Raw genomic sequence first — 13,370 nt, 5'->3', positions numbered from 1 at the left:
CTCTTGGGCCTCGTCACTTCAAGTGACGAGGGGGTGCTGAAAGTTATTTTGCGTCATGTGCTCGTCATTTGGTTTGACGAGGGGGTGCATAAAATATTTTTGCCACATGGGCTCGTCACTTGAAGTGACGAGCTGGTAAAGGAAAATTTTTTTTTTTTGTTTTTGTTTTATATACTATATTAAATTGTAATTATAATTAATATAATTGTTTTTTAAATATTAATTCTATATTTAATTAATATAAATGATTTAATTAAAAATAATAATAATTTATTTATAAAAAAATATTTAAAATAAATAATAAATAATTTATAATAAATATTAAATAGTAAATAATAATAATTATTATTATAATAATAATTTGTGATATTGTTATTTTTGAAATGTTATTAATAAAAATGAATAATTTTTAGAATATTAATAATAGAAATAGTTGGTGTTTTATATATTAATAATAAATTGTTATTTTTCCCTCCATAATGTAAATCTTTTTTTGGGAATGATATTTTTCCCGCTAAAAAGTTTTTTTGTTTTCACTGTCTCGGCCAATGATTTGCCGAGTATTCACTTATTAATTTTTGTATAAGTAGTAGAACTGGTAGAAATGAAACTCACACCACCAAATCCTTTCTTTAGTTCATAATGTCTGTTTGTGGTCTTGTATTTTATGGACACGGTGAAAAAATGAGTGTTTGCCTTGATCCGCAATGGAATTTCAGAACACTGATTTCTGCCATCCACACTGGCTTCCGACAGTTGGGCGGGCGTCGTATGAAGGTGAGGAAAGTAGAGTATCGTTGTCCATACATAACGTTGACTGATGCAAGCCCCGATGGTACGTACATGTATTACCTGGATCGTATAGAAAATGATGAAGATGTCCAATGTATGTTTTCGGCACATAGTGGTGAAGTTAGTAGAGGAGTTGAAGGTCCACTTGTGTTGGTTGTTGTTGTTGATTAGTTTTTTAATTACCAGTTGTGTTGATTGTTGTTGTTGATTAGTTTTTTAATTACCAGTTGTGTTGATTGTTGTTGTTGATTAGTTTTTTAATTACCAGTTGTGTTGATTGTTGTTGTTGTTTAGTTAATGTGGTCGTACTTTGTAACCAGAAGCCTTTGATTATCAAATATGTATTTCATAAATGTTTGTTCCCAAAAGACATTAGAAATACAAAATGGTTTAAATAAATAAATAAACATAGTCATCTGAACGAATATTTAAAACAACAAGATAATCATCTGGAAGGTCGTTGGGATGATCCTGCAACATTAGGACATTTCCTACGCATGTGTCCTATTTCGCGACAAATTCCACACCTTCTCTTCTCCTTCTCAACGTCGTCCATCTCGGTTCTAATCCTGGTGCTGTTTGGGCGCCCTTTCTTCCTCCTTCTCATAGAGTCGTCGTGGCAAAGAGTATATCCTTCATATTGTGGCCAATTCTCCTCATGGGGAAGTCCAAGGAAACTCTCCTGATAGACCTTGAAGACGTTACGAATTTTGAAGACGTCTGGAATGTGAATGGAATAGTCCTGGCGTATGCTCGAACATGCCGCGATTACATGAGAGCAAGGTAAGTGAAATGCCTGAAATTTCCCACAGTCACATTGTTGTTTCCTTAGATCAACGCTGAACGTTCCGGTTGGTCGACCGTCGTTATGATTAATCTTCTCTTGGACCATGAAATAAAATCTCTCTCGGTCGAACTGCATGACGTTATGCGTGTTAGCTTTGATGACTTCCTCAGTCATCCCCTTGTTGCAGTTATCAGTGAAAACCTGCCCAGAGGCTAACATTTTTGTCCACTGATGGCCTCTTCTACCAAATAGTGATCCTAAACGATAGTACGTAGATTTGACCAACGCAGTGATTGGAAGGTTCCGGGTTTCTTTCAACACGGCGTTCATTGCTTCTGCTAGGTTAGTTGTCATGTGACCCCAGCGTTGCCCTCCGTCAAATGCCCTTGCCCACTTCTCGCGAGGGATGTTGTCTATCCATGATAAAGCGTTGTTGTTTGTTCTTCGGATTTCCCCCCGGTAGTAGTTAAACGTTGCCTCTGTTAATGCATAACCCATGTTAACAACCATTTTCCGCAGATCCTTGTCTTTAATCTCCCGCATGAAGTTTTGCGCGATATGTCTGATGCAATAGACGTGTGATGAAGGAGGAAACTGCCATCCATTTTCTGGGTTGTTGTATGCACTCTTTATTGATTCATGCCTGTCTGATATTAGGCATAGGTTTGCTTGGGGGGTAACATGCATTCTCAAATTCTTAAGAAAGAAACTCCAGGCTTCCTTTGTTTCACTTTCAACCAATGCGAACGCTATCGGAAATATGTTTCCGTTCCCATCCTGTGCCACAGCCATCAGCAGAGTCCCTCTGTACTTGCCATACAACCAAGTTCCATCAACCTGCACAATTGGTTTACAATACGCGAAGCCACGTATACATGGTCTAAACGCCCAAAACAGACGATGAAATATCCTTTGGTCACCCAAGTATGAACCATCATTTGAAATCACAGGTAGGGTTTGTAATTCTATAATGGTACCTGGAAGATATGTTTTCATTACCAGTATCCACTGCGGAAGATCGTTGTAAGATGTCTCCCAATTTCCATAGAGCGACTCAATCGCCTTACACTTTGCAATCCATGCCTTTTTGTATGATATGATATACCGGTATTTCTCAACAACATGAGCAATGATAACCTTCACCTTAAGAGAAGCGTCCCGATTTACAAGCTCCATTATGCTCTTGCTAATCATCTCTGAACTGAGTTTTGTATGGTCTTGTGACATGGAAGTTGTTGTGCACGTATGAGGCCCACTAGACTTACCAACTCTCCACCTTGAATTGCCCTTGCGCAAAGAGACCCTGCATTTGAAATTGCATGTTGCATTTCTACATTTGATGACAAAACGTACACTGTCAGATTTAACCACAGAGAAATCTAGACTACGTTTTATATGCCATTGTCGCAACGCCAGAAGACAGTCTTCCTTATCTTCATACTCTATGCCCTCCTCAATTTCGTCAGAGTTGTGAGTTGGTATGGAACTGCCGAAAACGGAGCTTGGTTCGGCATCATCCAAACTTATATTTTGCATGTGCGCAGGTGGATTGTACAAACTAATTGGTTGCACTCTTAGTGCAATAGCCGGTGTGTCTAATATTTCCTCATTGCCATCGTCATCGCTACCACCGAAAAGATCTTCAAATCGAACCTCCTCAAGATCATCCTCACTATTCTCGCCCACCTCTTCATTTGGTATGAAAGGTTCATTATTTTGAGTCGGCTCTTCGTCAATGGCTTGACTCATTCCATAGTCGTGTGACTGTACAGATTGCGTTGGATAGAAGTGAGACGGTTGTTCCTCAACATTGCCAATCGGTTGTTCTTCGGGAATATCACCTAGACGAACATATATCTCAATGCTGGGTAATTTAGATAATGTTACATGACATTGAAACATCGACCTGACATCTTCGTCGGTCTTAATCGGTGTCATTATGTGAAAGACGGTATTACCATCTCCATTAAATAATGGTTGACGATAAATGATGTCTTCAACATAACGTTGCAACTTCTTTTCAATACGGTCTTTTAAATGGAAATAGTCGGAGTTGATGTGGATCTTGAACCTAGTTACATTCGTATTGCAAAATGAGAATCCCTCATTTGAACATGTGAATAGTGATCCTTCGGAATGGATAGAAACAACTAAGTTTCTTTGAGCCATGGATGTGTAAATTTCTTTGATTTTGTGTAATTGTAAGTTGAGAATTTGAGTTGATGAATGTAAATGAGGTAGTAGTAGTATTTATAGGAAAAATCAATTTGAATAATGAGGTAGTAGTAAGTTGATGAATGTAAGTTGAGAATTTGGTATACATAATAAAACAAAAACCAAGTCACATGCTGAGAGAGGGGAAACGCGTGGATTTGAATTGCATGTGATACCTCGCCATTCCATTTACCGAGCCAATGAAGACCAACGCATGCACTCGCCATTCCATTTGGCGAGCCAATGAAGACCACGCATGCACTCGCCATTCCATTTGGCGAGTTGATGAAGAAGTACTCAGAACTCGTCAATCAAAGTGACGAGGACAAGGTACACGAATTTTTCAAAATTTTTTCCTTCTGCATGGGAATCACACAGGGGAATCCGATTCCATTTTTTGCATGCATGCCATACATTTACATGCAAGGGTCTAATCCCTACATTTACTACATTTTCTCCATTCAATTGTCTAATCATACACTTACTACATATTTTTATTATTATTTAACCAATATAAATATCCAATACTTCTACATTTCTTACTCACCAATATCCAATACTACATTTTCTATTACAAACATTTTCACTTCACCAATTTCTATTACTCTCTTCAATTACTACACTTCATTTGAAGATGTCTTTCTTATGGATGGGCGAATCACACCGGGGAACGGCGGCAAACATTGCCGAATACGTAAGTTTCATTGAAATATTCTTTTTTATTATCGTTTTTTAGTATCCTTTTTTATTTTCGTTCTTTATTAGACCAAATATTCATTACTGTTATTTATTTTAATTTCAGCAAGATGGAAATTTTCGGGTTCATTCGCATTCATATATTCAACCAAGTCCGGTTATTATACCGTACTTGGAGCTAGCTGGTTTTGCGAATGTGGCAAAAATTACAAGTCTAAAAGTAGACTCTAAACTCATTGTGGCGTTGTTAGAGAGATGGAGACCGGAGACACATACATTTCATTTACCAACCGGTGAATGTACCATCACATTAGAGGATGTGAGCATGTTATTCGGTCTCCGAATCCATGGAAAAGCTGTCAATGGGCCAACAAACGTAACAAATGACGTTTACATGGAATATTTGGGAATCCAACCAACCGCCTCGGATAAAAATGGGGCTTCTATCAAAATTGTTTGGCTAGAAGCAGTATTAACGCAACTAAAAAATAACCCTAACCCGTCCGAGGCAGAAAATATTTTACATGCAAAAATTTATATTTTACTTTTAATTGCTACTTTTTTAATGCCAGATAAAAGTCATAATTTGTTGCATTCTTCTTGGATACCTTTAGTAGGAGACCTTGAAAAATGTAATTCATACAGTTGGGGTTCTGCTTGTTTGGCTACATTATATAGACATATGTGCAAGGCGGCCCATAGAGGAGTAAAGAGCATAGGAGGATGTGTGGTATTACTATCTGTATGGGCATTCACACGCATACCCTTGATAGCCCCAGTTAGTAACGAGGTTCCATCATTTCCTTATGCATTAAGGTGACGATTTACTTTTAAATCCAATTTAAATTTATTCAAATTATTTATACATCACTTTAACGTATTTTTTTCATTTTTTTTAATATGCAAGATGGTGCAAACGAGGTATGAATTATCGAACTAATCCTCGACATCATTTACAAGGGTACCGTGTTGCAATAGAACACATGGAAGAAAAAGATGTAAGAATGATTATTTATAATATTTAACTTATTTAAATTTATTATATACATTATAATATTTATTATAATATTAAACTTATTTAAATTTATTGTATACATTCTAATATTATATTTCTTTTAACAGTTTATTTGGAGGCCGTACATACAATATCCAGTGCCTGATCATAATGACAGCCGAGTCTGGAGTGCAACAACATACATCGTATGTTTCTATACCGTTGAGATGCATCAGACGGATCGAGTCAAACTCCAATTTGGATTTGAACAACAAATACCGTCTCCGCCAAGATGTCTAAGTGAACACCATAACATGACTATGGTCAAAGCTTGGGACACCCATTGGCAAGATTTAAATAAAGAAGAGCTGAAAGAATGGAAAAGAAGAAGGCATTTGGTGTTACAAGGAAACTCGGTCAATGGTGAGTCTAAGCCGGATAGACAATACATGAATTGGTTTTTATCAATTCCTTTTATGCACGTTGCTCCGACACAATTTTTGGATGATCCCCGTCAACGTGTAGCTTCCGCAACCCAACACACAACCCAACACACAACATCACCCCCACAACAATATAACCAACCATCCTCCTCAGCTCAACCAACATACCAACAACATAACCAACCATCCTCCTCAGCTCAACCAACATACCAACACATCCAGACCACCCAACAACACACCTTTTATTCCACCTCAACCCAACACCATAATCCCCAAACTCCAATCCCTCCAACACACTACTTTTACAACCAACAATATCAACAACAACCCAACCTACGCCCACCCATACAATACACTCCAATTCCTCAACCCAACTTCGAATACTCAAACCCTCATTCTCAACCCCAACCTTCTAACACATACAACCCTGATGATGTGTATTATCCTCCTATCCAAAACAACCCACCCCAAACCTACACACAAACCACACATTCACTACCCAACTTTGAGCTCACCGATGACCATTTAATGAGTATGCCTTCTTTTGGCGTTCAAGAACTCGACGTTATGGATATGCCTCCTAACACATCACAACAACGTCAAAGTCAACAACAACAAGAAAACGCCCTTGATGAATTGTCTTCCGACTCATCTCCGTCTCCTGCAAGACAAAGACAAGAAGACTTGGGCAAGGGAAAACGAAAAAAGTTGGCACAAGATGTGGCACAGGCGGTCATTATAGATAAAATGTATTGCTTCCATTGTATCAATAAAATGTATTTCTTCCAATATATCAATAAAATGTATTTGCTTTCATTATATCAATTAATCATTTTTATTATTAATATTTCACAATTAATAATATCACAATTTTTTAATTATCAATAAAATATATAATTATTTTCAATTTATTTAAATCAATTAAAAATTATCACAATTACATAAATATTAAAGAATTAAATAATAAACTATTTAATAAACTATTCAATATTAAAGAATTAAAGAATTAAAAAAAGGATATTAATTATTATTATTCAATTAAAGAAATAAATAATTAACAAAAACTATTCAATTAAAAACTATTCAATATTAAAGAATTAAAGAATTAAAAAAATTATATTAATTATTATTAGTATTTAATAAACTATTTAAAATATTAAAGAATTAAAGAATTAAAGAATTAAAATAAACTATTAAATTAAAGAAATAAACTAAATAATTACAGAATTAAAAAAAATTACTTTCTGCACATGCTCGTCACTTGAAGTGACGAGCCAATGAAACCAAAAATATTTCGTCTACACCCTCGTCATTCCATTTGACGAGACCAAACTGCATAAAAGCTTTTAGCACCCCCTCGTCACTTGGAGTGACGAGGCCAAACTTAAAAAGGGGGTACTCTGGGAATATTTTTTCAAAATGGGGTATAGTGGGAAAAAAAAATCAAAAAGGGGGCAAGGCAGGAATATACTCTCATATTGGTGTATATTTTTCTCTCTTGGCATCATATCAAATCTCCTTGTCTGTTCTCTACTGGCATGTAAGTTATTTTACTAAATAAAATTGAAATTTTCCTATTCTGTAATCTTTTTACCCTTTTCATCTCATGCCTTCTGTAAATCTTTCTGTTTCCTTGTCACTTTACAAGTGAGAAAACAAGATTAAGAATTTGTTATGCTGGCCTTTGAAAATCATAATCAAATCACTCAGCAGATGCTTCAACTTTAGACAAATGGAATAATAAAAGAGACTCTTAGACCCCTTTGATTTTTTGATGATTAACTAGTTTTTAAACACTATCGGTTGTCTCCTTCCCACTGAACTTGTTACTTTTTATACTATAAGTGAAATCCAGTGATTGGATAATACGTTTGAGATCTTGAGATGTTCGGCAGTGGTTCAGTTTGTATACTCTGTATGCTTAATCATTATGTTTGAAAAAGTTAAATTGATCACCTTGTTGTGCAATAAAGAGTACTTTTTGTTTCATCTTTCATTGGAATTTGTTTTTGGTGAATGAATGGTCAGCTGACCTGCGTCTTTACACACTAAGGTAAAGCCTCTTTGTCTTCAACGAGATTCTTTTGTAAGCTTTAGCCATGGTAGATTTTGATCAAGACATTCTGTAGAGAGACTTACTTAAGATAAAAGATGGAAAAAATCATTCAGCTCAATGCTGTCATCATAAGTCATAACAATATATATGTTGAAATTCATTTTAGTGAAGCCTCTCTTTGTGATGAATGATGTCATCATAACAATTTATCTTTTGGGTCAAGCAAAAGAACTGGGCTAGATATAGTAAAGGGATGGGAGAATTCCAATTTTTCAATATTCAAAATTTAGGCTAAAATTGTAGGACTTTACCCCTAAGGGAGTCCTTCCAAAAATTCTCAAAGGCTTGAGTTGCCTCAAGCCTAAGAGGGGGTTTGGAAATAGTTTTCAACCAGCAATAGACGCGCCTCGGTTAGAACCTCACTAGCTGCGTCATTGCCCCAAGCGCAAAGATGATATTGAATGTAGATTAAACTTCTCTTTATATAATTTTAAACTCATCTAATTCCTCTCATAAGCAATGTGGGACTAAGAATATCTGCGGTCAAATAAATAAACTCAAACAAAAAGTATAGGTAGTTGGTTATTAAAGGTATGGTGATAAGGTACATAAAAAATTACGGGTATATAAAAATCATATCAGAGTAACCTTATTTCAGTACCTATAATCTGTCATTTACTAGTACTAAACAGTTGTAAGTGAAAGCATAAATGAATAAATCGGTTGAATTTCTGCAATAGACACTGTAATATTAAACTAAAATAGAATTTTTTTATTAACGACTTCAGTACAAATATTAAGAAATCAGTGTCAAATTTATTTAAGAAACATTGCTACAAATATACACAGTATATATAAAACAAGCCTGTTATAATATTTATAGAATTAGTGCCAGCACAAGTGTCTTTAAAATTAAGATGAATACAAAGATATATTTGTTTCCATATTGATAATGTTTGCATGCCTATTATGTGTTTCTTGCAGATCTTCATCTAATTCAGAAACAAAGAAAGAGGTCTGAACGTGTTAGTTTTGCAAAGCCAGAAACAAATATTTAGTAACTTCAATTGGGAGGGGGCCGCGCGAACGCAGGCCCCCACAGCAACAAATTATGATGTAGGCTCCACCACTTGGGTAGACCTTAGGCTAGCACCCCTCCTAAGTGCAATGGAGGTCACTTGACTAGGCCATAGACCTTGATGATCATCCATTGACCCCATCCAGGTAAGTATGTTACAATGAATCACACACTTGTTCTTTATACCTTATGTTCTGTACTATTCACTCTAACAATTCCGATGTGGTACTTATTGTGAACATATATTTTGAAAGCGGTATGTATTTATATGCTGGCATCACATGTGAAGAATTTTACACTAACTCCATTAGAATGCAAATAGAAAAACTTTATATAATAATATTGCAGTTAATGATTTTTTTTCGCTTCTTAATCTCATTTTTCTTTATGTTTTTCTTGAACAATTCTGTTTTTCAAAATTTAAGCTCTAACTCCTTGAATGCCTAGAGGATGGATACCTTGAAGGCTTACATGAGTTGAAGGGTGCAGTGGTGTTGAATGTTATTTATGTGTTCATTATGCATTTTATTTGTCTCTTTTCCCATCTTTTATGTTGTATCAGATAGTACATTGTTTAGTTTTAGCTCCTTGAATATGAGTATTTGTTTTTGTGCACATTACAACTATTCAATAGTTGCATCTTTTCTAGAAATTAAAGTTTTTTATGCTAAATATGCATTATTAATGTTTGACAATAAGTAATATAACAAAGCTGGAAGAATGAGGAAGAAAGGAAATGAAAAGATATTAGGTGGAAAAAATGGTAAACAAAAAGTTTCTAAGGAAAGGAAGAAGCCGTAATGGGTTTGAATTTACAAATTGACGACGAAACAGTCGGTGAAGGTTGCATGTTTGGTGATGTATCTGAAAAAAGGACAAGCAGGTTAAAGAAATTTTGTTTGTATCGTTTAAATGATGATTTTGTTCGTTATTGTAGAGGATTTATTTTTAGAAGCAAGTAAAAGAAGCAAGGTATGTGTAGAAGATTTATTTTTAAATTTAGGTTTAAAGACAATCAGATGCATGGTAGCAGAAATGCATTTTGTGTTAGAAATAATTTCGAAAAATAATTTGAAATGATTTCATATGAATGAGAAAGAAGTATAAAAATATTTGTTTCCATATTGATTAAGAAATGTTTGAAATAAATTGATGATGTTGCATTGCATGTATGTTTTGTGGGTTTCAAATGTTGTGTAAATGTTATAAATTCTTTTAATTACATAGATGAATTTAATGTTATCTATTAAGCAAAGTAGCTAAGCCACCTCCTCAACATTTTCAACGTTCAATGGTAGTTTTTCTTAATTTTAAGTATATGGATTTAATCTTATTTGGTTAAGGAAAATATATTTTTTAATATCTTACAAATAGAGATGAATTGAGGTTTTTTAATTTCATTCATTTTTGTATTTAGTTGGTCTAATTTTTTTGCCTCATGAGTCCATTATGATAAGTTCCTTTTAATTAAACTTGCTATAAAATCTTAAGTGGTTGAGAAAGTAGCTTACATCAGTGCAGTAACGCACAATATTTGGCTATAACTTTAGAATTTTCATTAAGTAATCTTCTTTGATTACCAATATCCTTCGAGATACTTATTTATGCACAATTTTCCTAAGCAATAAGGATCTTTTGAAGAAACATGTTACAGAAACTTAAGTGGTCAATAAATTTAATTTCTTAAAAATAGACGTATGGAGGTTTTGAGTTCAACGTGGTGATAAGTATCTTTCGAAGTAAATTAAGTGATTGACAAAGTAGCTTTCAACATACTTATTTTCAACCCATGACACATTAGTGCATTAGCTCACATCATTAGTTATATATTTTAGACTTCTATGATCACCAATATCCTTTAATATACTTATTTTATGCACAATTTGTCTAAGCAATATGTATTAAAATTAGAATCTAAATTACATAGCGCTCAAAATATTAGATTGGATCTTCACGTACTTTAATATTTAAATAAGTTTATTTTAGTGTGATCTTAAATAAGTTTATTTTAGTGTGACGGCAAATGATGAAGGTGTCTTAGCTTACTTATTTATAAGATAGTTAATAACAAATCTGTGCGTACATGCAAATATGTACATATAATATTGTATTAAAAAACAAAACTTCAAATTTTAAACAAAATAAGCATTGACATTAAACTAAATTAAATATAATATCCTTAAAAAGATGTGCAAACTTATTACAACAAATATGAAAAAGTTCACATCAAAAGATATTGAAATAAAAAGATAAAACAAATGAAAATATATTAATTGAGATAGAAATTAAATAAAAATGTTAGAAATTATGTTAGAAATAATATTAAAGTGGTTATAAAATATGTAAATGTTGATATATTTAAAACAATAGTTGAACATAAACAAATATTGTGTTAAAAAATAATTAAATTTGAAATTTAAAAATGTATAGTAATAACTAATGAAAAATTGAAAAAGTTGGAAATTATGAGTGAAAAAAGGATGATATTAAAATAATAAGATATAGGGTAGTAGAAATGATGAAAGTACAATGTGCACAAATAATGATACATGTAAATATGATATAGTTGAGAAAGAGAAAGTTAATAAAAAAATTACGTAATATTTTAATTGTAGTTGATGGGGGAATTGGGTTTTGGAAAAAGAAAAATGGGTCCGTTGTACGATTTATAAATAGCATTAGGGTTTGTTTATATGTAAATAAATCACTTTTTTCAAAGGAAGTAAAATAGAAAGTGATTGTCCTAATTATGGCTCCACCGAATCCCATAACTTTGTGAAGCAAAGATATATTCGTTTCCATATTAATTATGAAATATTACAAATAGATTGATGATGTTGCATGTCTGACTTGTGTTTCTTGCATATCTTCATCTAATTCGAAAATAAAGAAAGAGTTGATTCAGCAGAAGCTGGACACGCTTTAAACAAAAGTTATTGTTGACACTAAGTAATATAACAAAGCTAGAAGAATGAGGAAGAAAGCAAATGAAAAGAGATTAGGTGGAAAAAATGGTAAACAAAAAGTTTCTAAGGAAAGAAAGAAGCTGGAATTGGTTTGAATTTACAAATTAACGACGGAACAGTAAGTAGGTAAAATAAGTTTTGTTTATATCGTTTAAATGGTGATTTTGTTCGCTATTGTAGAAGATTTATTTTTAGAAGCAAGTAAAAGAAGCAAAGTAGCTAAGCCACCTCCTCAACATTTTCAACGTTCAATGGTAGTTTTTCTTATCTTGTTTTTACTTACCCGACCTCTGGTAGTTTTTCTTATCTTGTTTTTACTTACCCGACCTCTGTCAAATTCTCGTAACACGTCATGTTAATGTGTTTGGCATTGTCCATTTTTCCTATTAGCTCTCAATGTTGATTGCTTCATCAAATCATTTTGCGTATAGTATTATGTGTTCCACGTTTAATGTCATTTTCCTTATTTCTTCAAAATATTTTCTCCACATTTGTGCGCCGCACTCGATCCAGTATGTCACTATAACTCTTACCATGTAAACATTGTATAACTTTTTTTTACTAGAGTGATTTTGACTTGATTCAGTCTTTTCACAATACTTTGAATCTTGTCACATTTTTGTTATGTTTCATGCAATGTTTTCTAAACATATAATTGAAATACTAATAATAAAATTTTAAAAAAATAGAGTATGACAGAGTTTCCTCGCCATTCATACCTTTAGAATAACCAATAAATACACATTTCACAACCTTAACATCAAACATGTCTTACTTAATGCATGCAAACACCAAAACTCCAAAGACCTTGAAAATAAAGTAGTCTACGAGTTTCCCACTCCAAACATACCTATGTGAAAAAATATTGATTATATTCATCATTAGTATCAAGTTAAGTTATACTTTTTACAAACCATCCACGTGTTCTAAGTGAAGAATACAAAACTGTTATTAAAATTTTATGATACTAGAAAACCAAAATTTTGAAATTAATGATGCACGAATGCTTTTCCAACAAATTATGATGTAGGGTCTACCACTTAGGTGGACCTTCTTCTACTCGCACCCTTTGATGAACACCTATTGACTCCATCTAAGTAAATAAATTATAATGTGTCATACACTTTACTTTTATATCTTATGCTCCATACTTTTAAAACTTATAATGTGAGACTTTACTAAACACAATTTGTGCTTAGTTGTCAGCATTTTATACACCAACACAAACATTTTTCATTATCATTAGAATCAGATAAAATATAAAACCAACCATATTATAGTTTTGAAATTTACGATGCATAAACGTTATTGTAACAAATTATGATGTAGGGTCTACCACTACGG

At 33.3% G+C, this 13,370-nt stretch overlaps 1 long non-coding RNA gene and 2 other non-coding genes across 13 annotated transcripts in view; 1 reads left to right on the top strand and 2 right to left on the bottom strand.

Moving 5' to 3' along the window:
- LOC127120074 (uncharacterized) overlaps positions 1 to 13,370 on the top strand; it is a 124,135-nt gene that overhangs the window by 61,803 nt on the left and 48,962 nt on the right. For 2 of the 11 annotated variants that reach the window (XR_007803059.1, XR_007803057.1), the window contains exon 4: positions 9,760 to 10,058. The exons of 6 other annotated variants lie outside the window; for them this stretch is intronic. This is a non-coding gene — a long non-coding RNA (uncharacterized LOC127120074). Of the gene's footprint in view, positions 1 to 8,966; positions 10,064 to 13,370 lie in introns of those variants that run through there. 3 more of the 11 variants (XR_007803058.1, XR_007803056.1, XR_007803061.1) reach the window with 3 other exon arrangements.
- Positions 8,286 to 8,435, bottom strand: LOC127124334 (U4 spliceosomal RNA). Its single transcript, XR_007803892.1, has one exon. It is a non-coding gene; the product is annotated as a U4 spliceosomal RNA (small nuclear RNA).
- On the bottom strand, positions 9,054 to 9,214 carry LOC127124146 (U1 spliceosomal RNA). Its single transcript, XR_007803776.1, has one exon. It is a non-coding gene; the product is annotated as a U1 spliceosomal RNA (small nuclear RNA).

The sequence above is a fragment of the Lathyrus oleraceus genome, chromosome 2, assembly GCF_024323335.1.
Source record: "Lathyrus oleraceus cultivar Zhongwan6 chromosome 2, CAAS_Psat_ZW6_1.0, whole genome shotgun sequence".
NCBI classification, from domain to species: Eukaryota; Viridiplantae; Streptophyta; class Magnoliopsida; order Fabales; family Fabaceae; genus Lathyrus; species Lathyrus oleraceus.
This window is presented reverse-complemented; position numbering and strand designations above follow the sequence as displayed.